The 15,724-nt window shown below is 48.4% G+C and overlaps 2 pseudogenes; both read left to right on the top strand.

Annotated features, from left to right (window-relative positions):
* Positions 1–162: 162 nt before the first annotated feature.
* On the top strand, positions 163–1,874 carry LOC136503850 (uncharacterized; annotated as a pseudogene).
* A 19-nt stretch (positions 1,875–1,893) lies between these two features.
* LOC136503849 (uncharacterized) lies at positions 1,894–2,747 on the top strand (annotated as a pseudogene).
* Positions 2,748–15,724: the final 12,977 nt, after the last annotated feature.

The following is a 15,724-nucleotide window of genomic DNA, read 5'->3' as shown; positions in this document are numbered from 1 at the left end:
TGTCTGCACTGCTAGCTATTGACTGTTGTTACAGTCCCTATCAGAATGGTAAGATGCAGCTTTGTGATATACTAACACTAGTTACTATTAGATGTTAGTGCTCTATCATGTTCACTAACAACCTTGCTCACCTTTGTTTGATAGGCGTCTGATCATGCATCTATGGCATCATCAGTAGGAGAAGACGAAGAACCAACTAACATTGGAGAGGAGGGACACAACAGAGATGCTAATGAAGAGGAGGAAGAGAGAGATGCGGATGCAAGGGACCAAGAGGGAGATGGTACTGCAGAGGATGAAGAGAGAGATGCTAATGCAGAGGCACATCAATCTGAACCTCCTCATAAACCCTGGACAAGAAAGAGGATAGTCACCCGGTGGCCAGATGACAAGCTAACCATCACATGGCTCACTCCGACTGGGTTTCTCACAGAGAAGAGGGCCCAAATAAGAATGAGGAGGCTGGTTGGTCTGATTGCTAGACAAAGGATCTCCTTGGTCCTGCCTTCATTCAATTCACTAAGTGAATAAGACAAGATCACTATATTTGATGAGTCCAGCCTTGGTTGGAGTTTTCAGAAGAATTGTAGGCTATAGTGTGTAAGAAGATAATGTAGATGGTAGCCAAGAGTTGGAGAATCCACAAAAGCGACCTTGCACGCAATTTCATCAACAAAGGGTTGGATGCCATGGTGAAGCACACATACATTCTGAAAGAAGATTGGGCGGCATTTGTGCAATTGAAGGACAATGAAGAAGCAAAGGCAGCAAGTGAGAAGTACAAGAAGCTTTGAGAGAGGAACAAGCATGACCACTACCTAGGGATAGGAGGGTATGAAGGGAAAGCCACAAAGTGGGAGCAGGAGGACAGGGAGTTAGCTGCCCAAGGCATTAGTAATCCTTGGGACCAGTTTCCAGGTGGCCGCCCAAGGAATTTTCTATGTGCACGGAGTACTTTGGTTAGGTTAGAAGGAAGTGCTAAGATTCATTGGTTGAAAGATTCAACTGAAAGTGTATCTAAGCTAATTTTAGAGAAGCAAGAAGCCCTTAAGTCTTCAGGGCTCTCTTTCATTAGGGAAAAGGATGTGCTCATAGAGGTCTTGGGCAGCATAGAACAGACAGGCCGCGTGCATGGTGTGTCTAGTTATAGTGGTTGGAAGCATTGGCCGGACTGCACCGGCATGTACAGAAAGAGGAAGCAATCAACAAGTGATGTGGATGTGGAAGCCATCAAAGAAGAAGTTAAAAGCCAAGTGTCAGAAGAAATTACCAAGAAAGTCACAAATGATAGCATGGCCATGCTGCGTGACCAAGGAGTGCATTTGAGGTCACCTTCCAACACCCCTAGCCCTGTAGGTGGTCAGAAGAGCAGATGTGCCTCAGCATCGGATGCAGTCGAAAGAGACTACTTCAATGGACTTGAGGCAACTCCAGATCCAGATAATGTGGACCTTCTGACAGAGGCAACACCGTGTAGCCTAGTAATCAACCCTAGAGGTTATCAGATGAAGGTAGCAAGGGGTCGGGTCTTCCCAGCACAAACTGTCATATGTTAACAACTAGTAATGGAACATTATGCCATTGTACATATGGACTATGTACATCCGGAACATGAGGATAGACCGCTGAGTCCGCCTCCAAGTCCTGAGGTAAGAACTCTTGGATAGGCTCTACACACGAGGGTCCAGTGGAGGAGAGGCCAGATTATGGTATCACCAAAGGTTCTCTCTTCTCCAAAGTTATCAAGACCTCCACTGCTTGTGAGTTCCAAAAGCAATCTAAAGGACTTTGTGTTAGGCAATGAGAAGGCGAAGAGTAGTGCCTCTAAGAGTGCAACTATTGACAAGCCAAACAGTGGCACTACTATAGAATAGAGTGCTTCAAAGGAGACTGATGCAGCGCCAAAGCAGCCTAAGTCCACAACTGCTCCAGCTGACCCACCGATAAAGCCAAAGAAGGCTAAGTCCACAACTGCTCTAGCTAACCCATCAAAATAGCCTGCAACAGTCAAGAGTGACAGCAAACTAGAGCAGCAGCAGAAGGTGGACAAACCCACCAAATCATCTAAGAGTGACCCTAGGGGTTCTGTATGGAACAGGGCCAATGCCAAGTTCAAATTTGGAGAGCGATTCCTATCATAAACAGAGCTTGAGAAGGCAGGACCTGGGTGTGTTGCTCTTCATGCTTGGTACATGAAAGAATGTGAAGAGAAGAGGACAACCATGATGGTTGCTGTGTTCAAGAAACAACATTTTTGACATCTGGTAGACATTGTTTTTCGCTGTGGGATTAGAAGACTTGTTTTACCTCTTCAAACTTAATGGATTGGATGTAGGACTTCTTCGCGTGTTGTCACTGTAAGTACAATTTCATCTATTTTCTGGCCTTATTCATTTTTAGCTAGGGATGCTCTTCATATATTTGCTTGCTAAATTGCTTTTGTATGCTTCTTTATTCCTAGATGCTTGATTATAGAAGCTAGGGCCAAAGATGTGTCTGTTGGCATTATTGATCCAGATCTAGTGTTAATAAAGACTATAAACACTGATAGAGGCTTTAGCGTGGATTATCTGGAATATTGCCTAAGGAAATATGCCAAGAAAAAGTTTGTGATGTTTGCACATAACTGTGGTGGGCACTGGATTGTTGTCATCATCGCTTAAATGTGGCAGAAGGTGATATACCTTGACTCCAATAGAGGCAAGAAGTGAGATTTGACTCCTATCAAATCTATGATAGATGAGTGAGTATTGTCTAACCTACTATTGACCCATGTATTTCTTTCTTAATTATGTTAGTGAAAGTAAAAAAAATTGATAACAACTCATGTATGTGTAGGGCTTTTGGCAATTGCCAACCCAAGCCGAAGAAAGGTTAGAGAAAATTGAAGTTGACCCATGCATTCAAAATTCTAGTAAGTAGTGCTTCACTTCTAGTTGTGAAGTCATTTTGTCAATTTAATTATTTACCAAGTGTTTTCTATGTTTGCAGTGCCAGCAGCAATGTCTGGACCACACATGTGGGTTCTTTGCGGGCCACCACTTGATGCTGGCAATGGCACAGGCCAATCTAACTGATCCTCAGGTACAACTACAAATATATATGTATTTATTACTACTTAGCTGCTGTGATCTACTTGAAATGCCTTGATCCCCTCTTGTTGTCATATATACTGCTGCTGTCAATTTTTGAATTGCTGCTGTGATCTGGAATAAGATAAAGCTACTGCTGTGATCTTCTGCTATGACCCCTTTGTAGACTATGGCTGGCTTATATATATTTACTTGTAATTTTTGGTACTGCTGCTGTCACATATATATATTGTCATCTGTTGTTGTGCAACTTCATTTTATGGATGATGGCTATACACATGTTCAACTTCATCTTATGACTACCTTTCTTTGTCTTAGGATTTTGAAGTGCAGTCCACTCCAATCAACTTTGCAGACATTAGAGAGAAGCTCGCCTCGTTTATTGTATCGCAGATCCTCGACAAAACAGGCAAGTTTCATTGTTCACATACAAAACCATGATGAAATATCTGGTATATATGTTCATTTGATCTGTGAACTGTATTTAGAGCCTGTGAGATACAGTTAGAGCTGTGGGATATATACATGTGAGAATAACCTAGTGATGAACAATCGATCTGTGAACTATGTGTGATATGTGTGTACTGTGAACAAATTAAGTTTTGAGATGAACAACTATGATCTTGTATATATATGTCATTTCTATGAGATCTGTCTATATATATCTGTGATCTGTGTATATCCGTGTTATTTGGGCTATGTTGTGGGCTACAGACGGGTCTAGGCTACAGACGCGTCTGTAGCACTTTCCTTACTACAGACGCGTATGTAACCTAGACCCGTCTGTGATAAGGAAAATACTACAGACGCGTGTAGAGAATATGAGTATGTAGTATGCTACTTACTATAGACACGTTTACAAACGTCATCTGTAGTAGTGTCCTTACTATAGATGCGTGTATTGTACACGTGTCGGTACTATGTTTCTTCACACAGACGCGTTTACAAACATCATCTGAATTAGGATTCTTACTATTGACGCGTGTATTGCACACGCGTTGGCACTATGTTTCTTCACACAAACGCGTTTACAAATGTCGTCTATAGTAGGATTCTTAGTACAGGAGCGTATAACAGACATGTGTCTGAGATATGGTTCTTCACACAGACGCATCTTAATCTTGTTGCGGACGTGTGTTGGCAACACGCGTCCCTAGTAAAAGCTTACTGCAGACACGTATAGATACTCACCGGTCTCTGTTAAGGGCTTATCACATACGCGTATTCGTTTTTGTGACAGTCGCGTATTGGTAACACGCGTCTGTAGTATGTGTGTAATAAGCCTTATTACAGACGCGTTATGGCATATGTGATGTGCCTGAACACGTGTCTGTGATGTGCTTTTTTTATATAGTACAACCCCCAACGTGCGGCATGCCATGCTTCAGAGGACACATATAATTTTCAGAGGACACATATTGTGATACATATGAAATCATCTAATGAAGCTACTGTTCTAATATATATCATGGCAACACACTGCTGCACAACTGTCAGAATTTAGTGAAAACATGTATGCAAAAAGTTCTCTGTTAAATCATAAAAAAGATTATGCTCTTCAAAATACGTTCCTATTTATACATATAACTAAAACCTAAAATGCTTATCAGGGGACACCAAAATTGCTGCTCGTTGCAATGGATACCATGACAAAGAAAGCAAGAAAATTATGGCATAGCTCAGACTCCATTGCTAGCACCTAGTGATCTCATCAATCAATTAACACTGAGTGGTAATATCAACAAAATGTGAATTTATCTCTTTACTCAAATTTCTTATAAGCACCAGAGAACAAATCTCCTGTGGCGCGCTGTACACTTAGTGTTTGGGATATCACCTCCCCTCAGCATAGATGATTTATTTGTTAATTGGTCTAAAGTTGGTGGTATTATTCACAATTCATTGTTACTAACAGCAGCATCGACTTTATGTTGGACAATTTGGATAACAAGAAATGAAGTGGTTTTTGACAAATGTAGACCAATTTTTTTTTTGCAGGTACTCTTCAGAGGAACCCATTGGCTGCGGCAATGGGCAAGACTACAACGGCGTGATGATCTACGGGACCAGCTGACATCTGCTGGGCGGCTTTTGGAGACATCAGCCTTGCATTTCTTTAGTTCCAATGGGTGGTTCTCAAATAGATTTATCGGTCTTTCTTAGTCAAGACTTTATTTCACGCTTTGTGTTTCCAAAGTCTAGCTGTAAGCTTGTGAACTGTGTAAGTTGTGTGCTCACCGTTGGGTCGAACCTTATAATAATTGGCCTGATTCTACCTCATGGTAGATGAAGCCGGATATAAAATATCCTTTATCTTAAAAAAATAGGAGATATGCATTCATTAGCACACTCTACTATCGCCATGTCTAGGTGAAAACCCTGCATATTCTTCAATGTCCAGACAAGCTTGCTTTAGTTTCATTTCCAGATGCAGCAAAATAAAAAAAACACCAGCATCTTGGGATTTAGGGAATCACCATGGGAAAAACAGAGAGGGCACCTGGGATCGATACTGGTGGCAGTCAAAGGTGGAGGAGGTGCAGGTAGCCGTGTAGAAGTCATCATCGTGGTTCTGGTGTTGCTGAGCGTAGAGCACGGCGGCGAGGGCCTTGGCGTCGATAGTGTCAGTGGCGTGGTTCAACTATTCCCCACGAGCGTCCTGCTCCTGATCCCCACGGGCGTCGTGCTCCTCCCCGTTGCGAGCGAGGAGCAGGGGCCCACCACCGGTGCCAGAGTCCCCGGTGTGCCAGCAGCTTGTCCTGGTCGGTGGCCTCGTGCTCAAGTCGCTCGGCGTGGGCGCACAGCCCGGTGGCATCGACGAGGTGTGTGCGGAGGGAGGTGGCCTCGTCCGTGGTGGCGGCGGCGTAGGCCTAGAGGCGGCGTTCGGCCTCCATCCAGGAGGCGCGATCGTCCTCACGGCAGCCTACGTGGGTCACCGCAGCTGGTCCTCGGAGCGTCGTGGGAGGAGTGTTTGTGACTCCGGCCACCACCCGGCCATCACCGATTGGCCAGAGGAGGCCGCTGGAGCTGGAGAACTCGCCATGCGCGGCGTCGAGTGGTGGCCGGGGAGGTGCGGAGGGCAGGAGCGGGGCACGCGACGTGATGGGGCAGGGAGCGGGAGAGGAGTTGTAGTAGCGCATTGGGGAGAGGAAAAGTCACGCGTCGGGGATAGGGGGAGTCACGCACGTGTTTTTTTGAATTTGAGTCGCACGAAGGGATGGGATGACTGATGGCTGAGTGATGAGGTTTGATCCAAACAATCTGAGCCGTTGGATTTGAGTGAGTGAGAGAAATGAGAAGTTAGAGTATATCTGGTGTGTTCATTTCGAAGATTAGCTGCTGTTGGGTGCATTTTTTTGGATGCACTTAGAAGATTACATGACTGTGATGGATATGTTTTGGTGTGGCTTTAAAAAAGTTTACATCGGTGCATTATATGTGGTAGAGATAAATTATCATTTTAATCTTCACATCAGCTTAGGTCTAGTACAGGTCTTCTGGGCTTTGGCTTGAGTACTATAGCCCTAGGGAGTAGGAGCCGATGAAGCCATGTTATGTATGGTTTGCCAGCTCCTTGTGTATTTCATGAAAGAGGAAACCACCTACTAGGAACCTGGGTCCTGATGGAGAGGGATCGCAGGTTGTATGAGTGGGAGATCGGAGCGCGAGGTTGCAGTGCACGAGGAAGACGGCGCGGCGGCGCCGTAGCTGCAGCAAGGAGGCGAGGGCTAGGGCAGAACTCCCGGCTCCCAAGGGAAGCCGGAAACAATTAGGTATGTTTCTGCTTAATCCAAATCTCCAAGTCTTTACAGGTATTTATACTTCTTTCTAATAATAATATCTCTAATAATAATATGACTAAATAAAATAACTATGGGCTTTTATGCCCCCCTCTGGCCGGCAGCCCTAGCCCTTGATGGGCCTATGCCTATAATGGGTGCCGGTCATAACATCTCTCCCCACCTGCGAAAACAGCTCGTCCTCGAGCTGAAAGTCTGGATAGGCAGCCTCGAAGTCGTCGATGCGTTCCCATGTAGCATCCTCCTCAGCCAACCCGAGCCATTTAATCAATACACTCCAGACACCCCGGTGTTGCTGCGCCCTCAATGCTCGATCCGGGGCTGGCAGAATGCGGCCGTCCTGCATCGGGGGCAGCACATCGGACGCCGCCGGAGGATCGCCACAATGCTGCTTCAGCAGGCTGACATGGAAGACATCATGGAGGCGCGCGCTGTCAAGTAGCTGTAGGCGATAAGCAACGTGGCCAATGCGCTCCAGCATGTGGAAGGGCCCAGCCCAGCGAGGCCCCAGCTTGTGCTTGGCACGAGGGTCCAGCGACTGCGCCGTACGGTGGAGGAGGTGGAGCCAGACCCACTCCCCAACATCGAACTCCACCTCCCTATGGTTGGCGTCGTAGTACTTCTTCACAAGTTGCTGAGCTTGAATAAGGCATTGACGGACCTCAGCGAGCATGTCATCATGGCTGCGAAGAAGAGCATCTGCGGCCTCAGTATGTGCTGTCCCCGGCCGATATGGAAGGATGGCAGGCGGGGGACGACCGTACACCACCTCGAAGGGCATCGCGCGGAGGGCGGTGTGGAAAGACATGTTATAGCAATATTCCGCCCACCAGAGCCAATCCACCCAAGCGCGAGGCCGGTCACCTATAACACAACGCAAATACATTGCGATTACCTTGTTCACCACCTCTGACTGTCCATCCGTCTGAGGGTGAAACGCCGTGCTCATGCGTAGATTCACGCCGGCCATCTTGAAGAGGTCACGCCATACGTGGCCGGTGAACATGGGGTCCCGGTCGCTGACGATGGACGTCGGAAACCTATGAAGGCGGACGATGCCGTCGAAGAAGGCGTGGGCGACGGACATGGCAGTGTAGGGATGACCGAGCACAAAGAAATGCGCATACGTGGAGAAGCGGTCGACGACGGTGAGAATGATCGACTTGCCGCCTACCTTGGGCAGCCCTTCGATGAAGTCCATGGAGATGTCCGCCCACACCTAGGACAGCACCTCCAGCGGCTGCAGGAGCCCCGATGGCCGAAAAGCATTAGTCTTGTTGCATTGACAAACAACACAGGAGCACACCCAATCCTGCATGGACGTGCGATCGCCCGGGAAATAGAAATCTGAACGAAGATGATGTAGTGTCTTCTGAACGCCTTCATGGCCAGCCCCATGAGCGAGCTGTATAGCCTAATGTCGCAGGTCGCCAATGTCAGGAACAAAGATGCGGTGACCGTGCAGTAGGAGTCTGGCATCCTCACGCTAGGGAGCGGCTAGCTCACCCGCGCGCAGGCATTCCTACAGGAGCACGGTGTCCGACGCTGTCGCCGTGGCACAGCGCACGTCGTCGATGTAAGAGAAAGACGATCCCGAGATGCTCGCAGCTGCTGCTGTAGCGCCGATGTCGGGAGCAGTGTCGACGTCGCGGCGGGAGAGGGCGTCTGCCACTGTGTTGATGCGTCCCGGACGGTACTCAACGGCGAAGTCGAAACCGAACAGCTTGCTAACCCACTGATGCTGAGGCACCGTTGACAAGCGTTGATCCAGAAGGTACTTGTGGCTGTAGTGGTCTGTTCGGACGAGGAAGTGGCAGCCCCACAAGTACGCCCGCCAGTGTCATACCGCCTGCACCAATCCTATGAGCTCCCGCTCATAAGCGGCAAGCTTAAGGTGGTGTGCGGCGAACGGTCTGCTGAAGAAGGCGAGAGGGCCCGTGCCCTGGTGAAGGACGGCACCGAACCCTGCACCCGAGGCGTCGCTGTCCACTGTAAAGATGTTGTCGAAGTTAGGCATTTGAAGGACCGGCCTCGTGGTGAGGGCGCCCTTGAGCGCCAGGAAGGCCGCGTCAGCCTCGGTGTCCCAGGTGAACGCGTCTCACCACAAGAGACGCGTCAGTGGCACTGCGATGACGCCGAAGTCCCGGATGAACTTCCGGTAGTAGCCGGCGAGGCCTAAGAAGCCACGCAAGGCCCGGGCAGACCGCGGAATGGCCCACGAGGCGACCACCGCGATCTTGTCTGCATCCATGGCGACACCCTCGGCGGATATGACATGGCCAAGGTAGGCCACCGAGGAGGCCCCAAATGAGCATTTGGAACGCTTGAGGTGGAGACGGTGGCCACGGAGAGCGTTGAGGATGACACCGACGTACGTGCTGCAGGTGCTCCACCCACGAGGAGCTATAGATCAGTATATCATCGAAAACACTAGGATGAACCTACGGAGATATGGGTGAAGGACATCGTTCATCAATGCCTGGAACGTGGCCGGAGCATTGGAGAGGCCAAAAGGCATCACCAAGAACTCATAGTGGCCTTGGTGTGTCTGGAATGCCGTCTTGCTGATGTCGTCCGGGTGCATCCGCACCTGGTGATAGTTGGAATGGAGGTCTAGCTTTGTGAAGAAGCGGGCGCCGTGAAGCTCATCGAGGAGCTCATCCACCACCGGAATGGGAAACCTGTCCTTGGAGGTTTGCGCATTGAGGGCGCGGTAGTCGATGTAGAACCTCCAGGAGTTGTCCGCCTTGCGAACCAGGAGAACCGGTGTGGGGAACGGGGATGTGCTGGGATGTATGATCCCCTGCTCCAGCATGGCGGCGCATTGTCGCTCCAACTCGTCCTTCTAGAGCTACGGGTTGCGGTAGGGGCGGACGGCGACTGGAGCGGTGCCCGGTAGGAGGTGAATCCGGTGGTCATAGGGACGCACTGGCGGAAGGCCACGCGGCTCGTTGAAGACCGAGCCGAACTGAAGGAGTAGCCGGTCCAAGAGGTTTTGCCCTAAGTCGTCGCTGACCACCCAAACCGCGGTTTGCCTGGTGGTGTCTTCGGCGGAGGAGCCCAGCCCCGTCCACAAGACGCGGTGGCCAGCATGCGTGAAGGCCATGGAGAGGCTCTCGCAGTCCCATAGTATGGGACTGAGGACTCACAGGAAGTCGAAACCGAGGATGAGGTCGAACTCGCCGAGACTGATGCCGAAACAGTTGATGGAGAACTCCTCGGCGCCGATGGTCACAGCGATGTTGTGGGCGAGTCCGTGGCACTGCACATGGTCGCCGTTGGCCACGAGCACCCATAGCGTGGGATGCGGAACGGAGGGAAGCTGCAGACGACTGAAGAGATCGGTGTTGATGAAATTGGTCGTCGAGCCGGAGTCGAGGAGATCCACCAGACGGTGGCCCCATACTGTCATGGGCAGAAGCATGGCGTTCTTTGGGCGCACCCCAGCGAGCGAGTAGAGGGACACTGTGGGTGGCGCCCCAGCTGTGCCCGATGCCTCCCCCGTGGCCTCCAGGACTAGAGGGGTGACCGCGGTCGGCTCCTGGAACACGTCTGTGGCTGCAACCTCGGTAGGGATCTCGGCATCGACGTAGTCGTCGTTCACCAAGTAGAAGATGCGTTGACAGACATGCCCGCGGACGTATGGTTCGTCATAGTTGAAGCAGAGGCCTTGACGACGTCGTTCAAGTTGCTCTGCTGGTGACAATCGGTGGAATCGTGGCTGTCCGGGGTTTGTCGTCGGTAGCGGCTATGGTACAGTCCCCGAGGAAAGAGCTACAGCCGGCCAGGGAGCTGGCGGAAGGCCGAGACGCGCCGGTGGACGAACAGCGCGCTGCTGCTACGGCTGTTGTGCAGGTAGGAAGGCTGCCGCGTGACGTTCGTAAGCCCGTGCGTAGTACATGGTGGATTGTAGGTCCTATGGATGTTGCATCTCGACGTCCACCTTGATATGTTCAGGGAGACTGCCGACGTAGAGCTGCGCCTTTTGACGAGGGTTGAGGTCGCGCTCATGGCAGAGGACGGCGTTGTAGCACTCCGAGTAGTCCTGGACCGTGGAGGTGAAGGGCAGTCGAGCCAGCTCCGCCAAACGTGTGCCCTGCGTCGGTGGTCCGAAACGAAGCTGGCACAGCTCACGGAAATGCTCCCAGGCTGGCATGCCTTCATCTTGTTCAAGTGCGTAGTACCATGTCTGTGCAGCGCCGTGGAGATGGTACGACGCCAACCATGTGCGATCCGAGGCGAGAGTGCGTTGGCCGCGAAAGAATTGCTCGCACTGGTTGAGCCAATTCAGTGGATCCACTCCGCCGTTGTAGGTGGCAAACTCGAGCTTGTAGAAGCGCGGCGGCGCTGGGGCACCCCCGTGCGCTCCGTGGTCAGTCCCAAGGGCTGCCGGTGCGGTCGACCTGGTAGCGCCGCCGTAGCCGAGCGACCCGTCCATGCCGCCGTAGAACATGCCGGATGTTGGGGCTGGAGGGACGACGGAGGTGGTCACCGCGGACGGCGTAGGAGAGGTAGCCATCGTATACACAGGCAGCGCAGTCGACCCCAACATCGCCCACGATGGTATGGGGGACGGGGAGGGCGGCCACTGAAGCAGATGGATAGGCACCCCCGGCCCGCTATGGGGCATGCCGTAGGAGAAGCGCGTCTGGTGCGACACCTGCGGCGCGCCTGGCAGCGGCAGGGTAGGAGGCGGCGGCTGTGATGGTGTAGGAGGCGGCAGGAGGCTGGCCAAGGACGCCTGCATGGCGACCATGTTGCGGCCAAGCTGGTCCATGTTGCGGCCGATCTGATCGACCACGCCGGCCAGAGTGTCCAGGGTGATCGAGCCGCCCGGCGAGTTGGATGCGGACTCGGTTGAAAGCTCGGAGGACGCCGTGGACAACGGCATGGTTGACAGCGGCGGTGGAGCGGCGTGGCTGAGCGGAGCGGAGGTCATCGTGCCTGGAATCTCTGATACCAAGCTGCTAGGAACCCGGGTCCTGATGGAGAGGGATCGCATGTTGTATGAGTGGGAGATCGGAGCGCGAGGTCGCAGTGCACGAGGAAGACGGTGCGGCGGCGCCGTGGCTGCAGCGAGGAGGCGAGGGCTAGGGCAGAACTCCCGGCTCCCAAGGGAAGCCGGAAACAATTAGGTATGTTTCTGCTTAATCCAAATCTCCAAGTCTTTACAGGTATTTATACTTCTTTCTAATAATAATATCTCTAATAATAATATGACTAAATAAAATAACTATGGGCTTTTATGCCCCCTCTGGCCGGCAGCCCTAGCCCTTGATGGGCCTACACCTATAATGGGTGCCGGTCATAACACCACCATTATAGAAATGTTTTTTTACAGGCGCCACCTATTTTTTTCAAAGACGGCCTACAGAAAACTGTTTCTAATCAGCTCCGGGAGCAATGTAACTTACAAACCACGTTTGCAGGGTAACTCTGTTAAGTAAACCATCACTAAGAATCGGTTGGCTTAAGAGAACCGTCCTTGGTAATATGATTTTTAGGGACGGATCATTATGCCAATTGCCTATGAAAATGGGTGATTTTGTGGGGAGGTTTTGTTAGGTCCACCACTCCTAGAAATCGATGTTGCAGAGCTTGACAAGATCAAAAGCTTTGTAGTTAATAAAACTTTTTCCTGGTATCATTTAGGCATCCAGATCTATAAAACTCTTTAAACGTGGTGACCTTATGAAAAGTTCTTCCTCGCATGCATGATTCTGTAGATCCACAGTGCTTTCACGTCATCCGTTCAATGCTGCGCCCATCCTTCCGATGCCTTCCACGCACCCACGCCCGTCTCCAAGACTCCGGCCTGTCCTCGCACCCGCCGGCCCTATCCTATCCCAGACCCCCACCGGCACGACAGTGACTAGGAAATTCCCATCCCGACACCCTCCGTTTTCACGTGAAACCTGAGAAAGCCCGCAGCTGGAGGAAGCTGGTAGCTGGACGAATGCCTGGTCCCGTCTGAGAAAGGATACAGATTGGGGGTAGTAGAAAATAATCTAATAAAAAATTGGAAAAATAATCTAATAATAAAATAGATGCATTTTTTAGATATGTACTATTCCTATCATGAAATATAGCATATTCTAGTTAAGATAAGTAGATGGTGGATAGTCCAATTAACTGATAGCCCAGTTAGCTCTAACCCAGAATAGAAGAAGGGGCAGATATGAGATCAGACATCCGCCCTGGCTCAGTTGCTTCACGCGAAGGCAGCAGCCAGCCCAGCCCACACCCTTCAACCGGACACCAGGGTCCACGTGCAGTGTTTGTGTTTGCACCTTTTGTCTATTTATTTACCAGCAGGAAATACGATAAAAATATTTAGGTCCACATTTAGTCATGTAGAAGCAGTGGCTCAGTGGTAGTTAAGGCATGTCGAGTTGCTCTTTGATTGCTTGGGTTGCAAAATTTTTTGTTCACAAGCAACTTTTTTCCCATCCGCACCACATATATGCAGAGCATTTTTAGTTTTACCATATATATACGTGCAACAAAGTGTAAAATTATTTGGCTCAAAATAATTGAACAAATCAAATTTTGGGTTTTATTCTTTTTGCAATCACAATTTTTATTTTTTCCCACTAAATATATGATAGCGGGCGTATTGTTTTTTGCATGACAAATTTAAAACGGTACACTATGATCATCCAGAAAAAACCATCATGAGCTAGTGGGCCGGGGATATCCACAGGTGCACATCCATGACGGAAAAAGAATTATCGTCACAGATTGTGTCTGTCAGTGACGGTTTGTAAATCTGCCATGGAGAATCCGGTCACGGATTAACAAGTTTCTTGTAGTGGTCACCTGTGCAGTTAGTTCTCCCACCTATGCTACTTGTTCTCCATGTTACCGGGCCTGTATTTTGCAGTTTAATTGAGGACCAAAGGCTAGAAACCCTGCTCCTGTCATTACTCCAGAACAAGAAGTTATCTATGAGCTCCTGGTACATCCCATACCTAGCTTACACTTTTAGATAGCTAGCTGCACAAATAATGCAAGTGTACGCAGGCATTTAAAAAAGGGTAAAGTCCAATTTACATCCTCCAACTTTCACCAAAATCCGGATTTCAACTTCGAAATTCAAAACCGGATAACTTTGGCCCTCCAACTCTTGAAAAAGTTCAACTTTCAATCCTCTGGGCGGTTTTGGTGATGAACAGTAACTTTTGATATTTTTGAAGGCGCTGAAATTTTATATTATTTTTTAAGCATCTTAACGTCCTCAAATGAAAAAACTCAAAACTACAAAGTTGTAGATCTCATTGAGAGCTACAACTTTGGTATAAAAAGTATTTTCATTTAACTCCATACAAATAATATATTAGTGTTCTAATGCGGCAAGCGCTATTATGGTGCTGAAATTTTATATTATTTTTTCGAGCATCTTACTGTCCTCAAATGAAAAAAATTAAAACTATAAAGTTGTAGATCTTATCGAGGTCTACAATTTACATATAAAAATTATCTTCATCCAACATCGTATTGAAGGGTTTTCTATTTTTTGAAATTTGAGTCTCATCACGCGACAAAATTGATGAGACTCAAATTTCAAAAAATACAAAACCCTTCAATACGATGTCGGATGAAGATAATTTTTATATGTAAATTGTAGACCTCGATAAGATCTACAACTTTATAGTTTTAATTTTTTTCATTTGAGGAACGTAAGATGCTCGAAAAAATAATATAAAATTTCAGCACCATAATAGCGCTTGTCGCATTAGAGCACTAATATATTATTTGTATGGAGTTAAATGAAAATACTTTTTATACCAAAGTTGTAGCTCTCAATGAGATCTACAACTTTGTAGTTCTGAGTTTTTTCATTTGAGGACGTTAAGATGCTTAAAAAAATAATATAACATTTCGGCGCATCCAAAAATATCAAAAGTTATTGTTCATCGCCAAAACCACCCAGAAGGTTGAAAGTTGAACTTTTTCAAGAGTTGGAGGGCCAAAGTTATCTGGTTTTGAAGTTCGAGGTTGAAATCCGGACTTTGACGAAAACTGGAGGGTGTAAATTGGACTTTACCCTTTAAAAACTAGCCACTGCAGTGACAACAATCGTTCATGGTCAGCAACAGTGGACCCCTTCAGCTAGGTTAACAATCGATACTTATCACTTAATTTCATTGATGTTGAGAATGCAGCTTTCAAGCTCTTGGTTGTCAATGCTTCTATGAGGAGGACTGATTAGGGCATGTTCTTTAAGCTGACCTGAGTTCCTTAGTGCTGAATAGATTAGCAGTTCCTGAACAAGGAATTGTTTGTTTTTTGCGTCATGCTTTTCTAGATAATGCATACTGTGAATCTGGCCCCTGGACATGGCCGTCTGCTAGCTGAACAGCAAGGGTCATGACTGGAGCTAGACGCCTTGTGCCACCGGCCATTGGTGTCGTGGCCGGCCCTCAACACTTTGTGAATTTTTTGGAATCGTATTGAAGCTTAGTTTTAGTTTTTTTTTCATGCTATTAGTCTTCTTCCAGGTGGACTGTTTTCGCATGCCTATTGTGACTTTGTTGCTTTTATTTCCTCTCTTGGTTGTAAGGGTCTGAGCCCAATGGCTCCAGTTTTTATTGGCTCTCAGCTATGTACCGTCTCCGGATGGTAGAGGGTGGAACTTTGTTTCCTTATCTAAGAGAGCATTTAAAAACCTAGAGAGCAGTTAGACAAAGACGCAAGACAAGTGGTGGACAGGGGATGAAATTGATCGAGGACAACGAACTAAAGCCTATGTTTTGGATTTTGTTCAGTGCTCACCAGGTTGCTGCACATTTCACTTTTATAAGCTTGTGGTAGTTTTTTTTTTAAAAAATT

Source organism: Miscanthus floridulus, chromosome 14 (genome assembly GCF_019320115.1).
Source record: "Miscanthus floridulus cultivar M001 chromosome 14, ASM1932011v1, whole genome shotgun sequence".
Taxonomy (NCBI): Eukaryota; Viridiplantae; Streptophyta; class Magnoliopsida; order Poales; family Poaceae; genus Miscanthus; species Miscanthus floridulus.
Note: the sequence above shows the minus strand (reverse complement) of the source record. Positions and strands in the feature narration are given on the sequence as shown.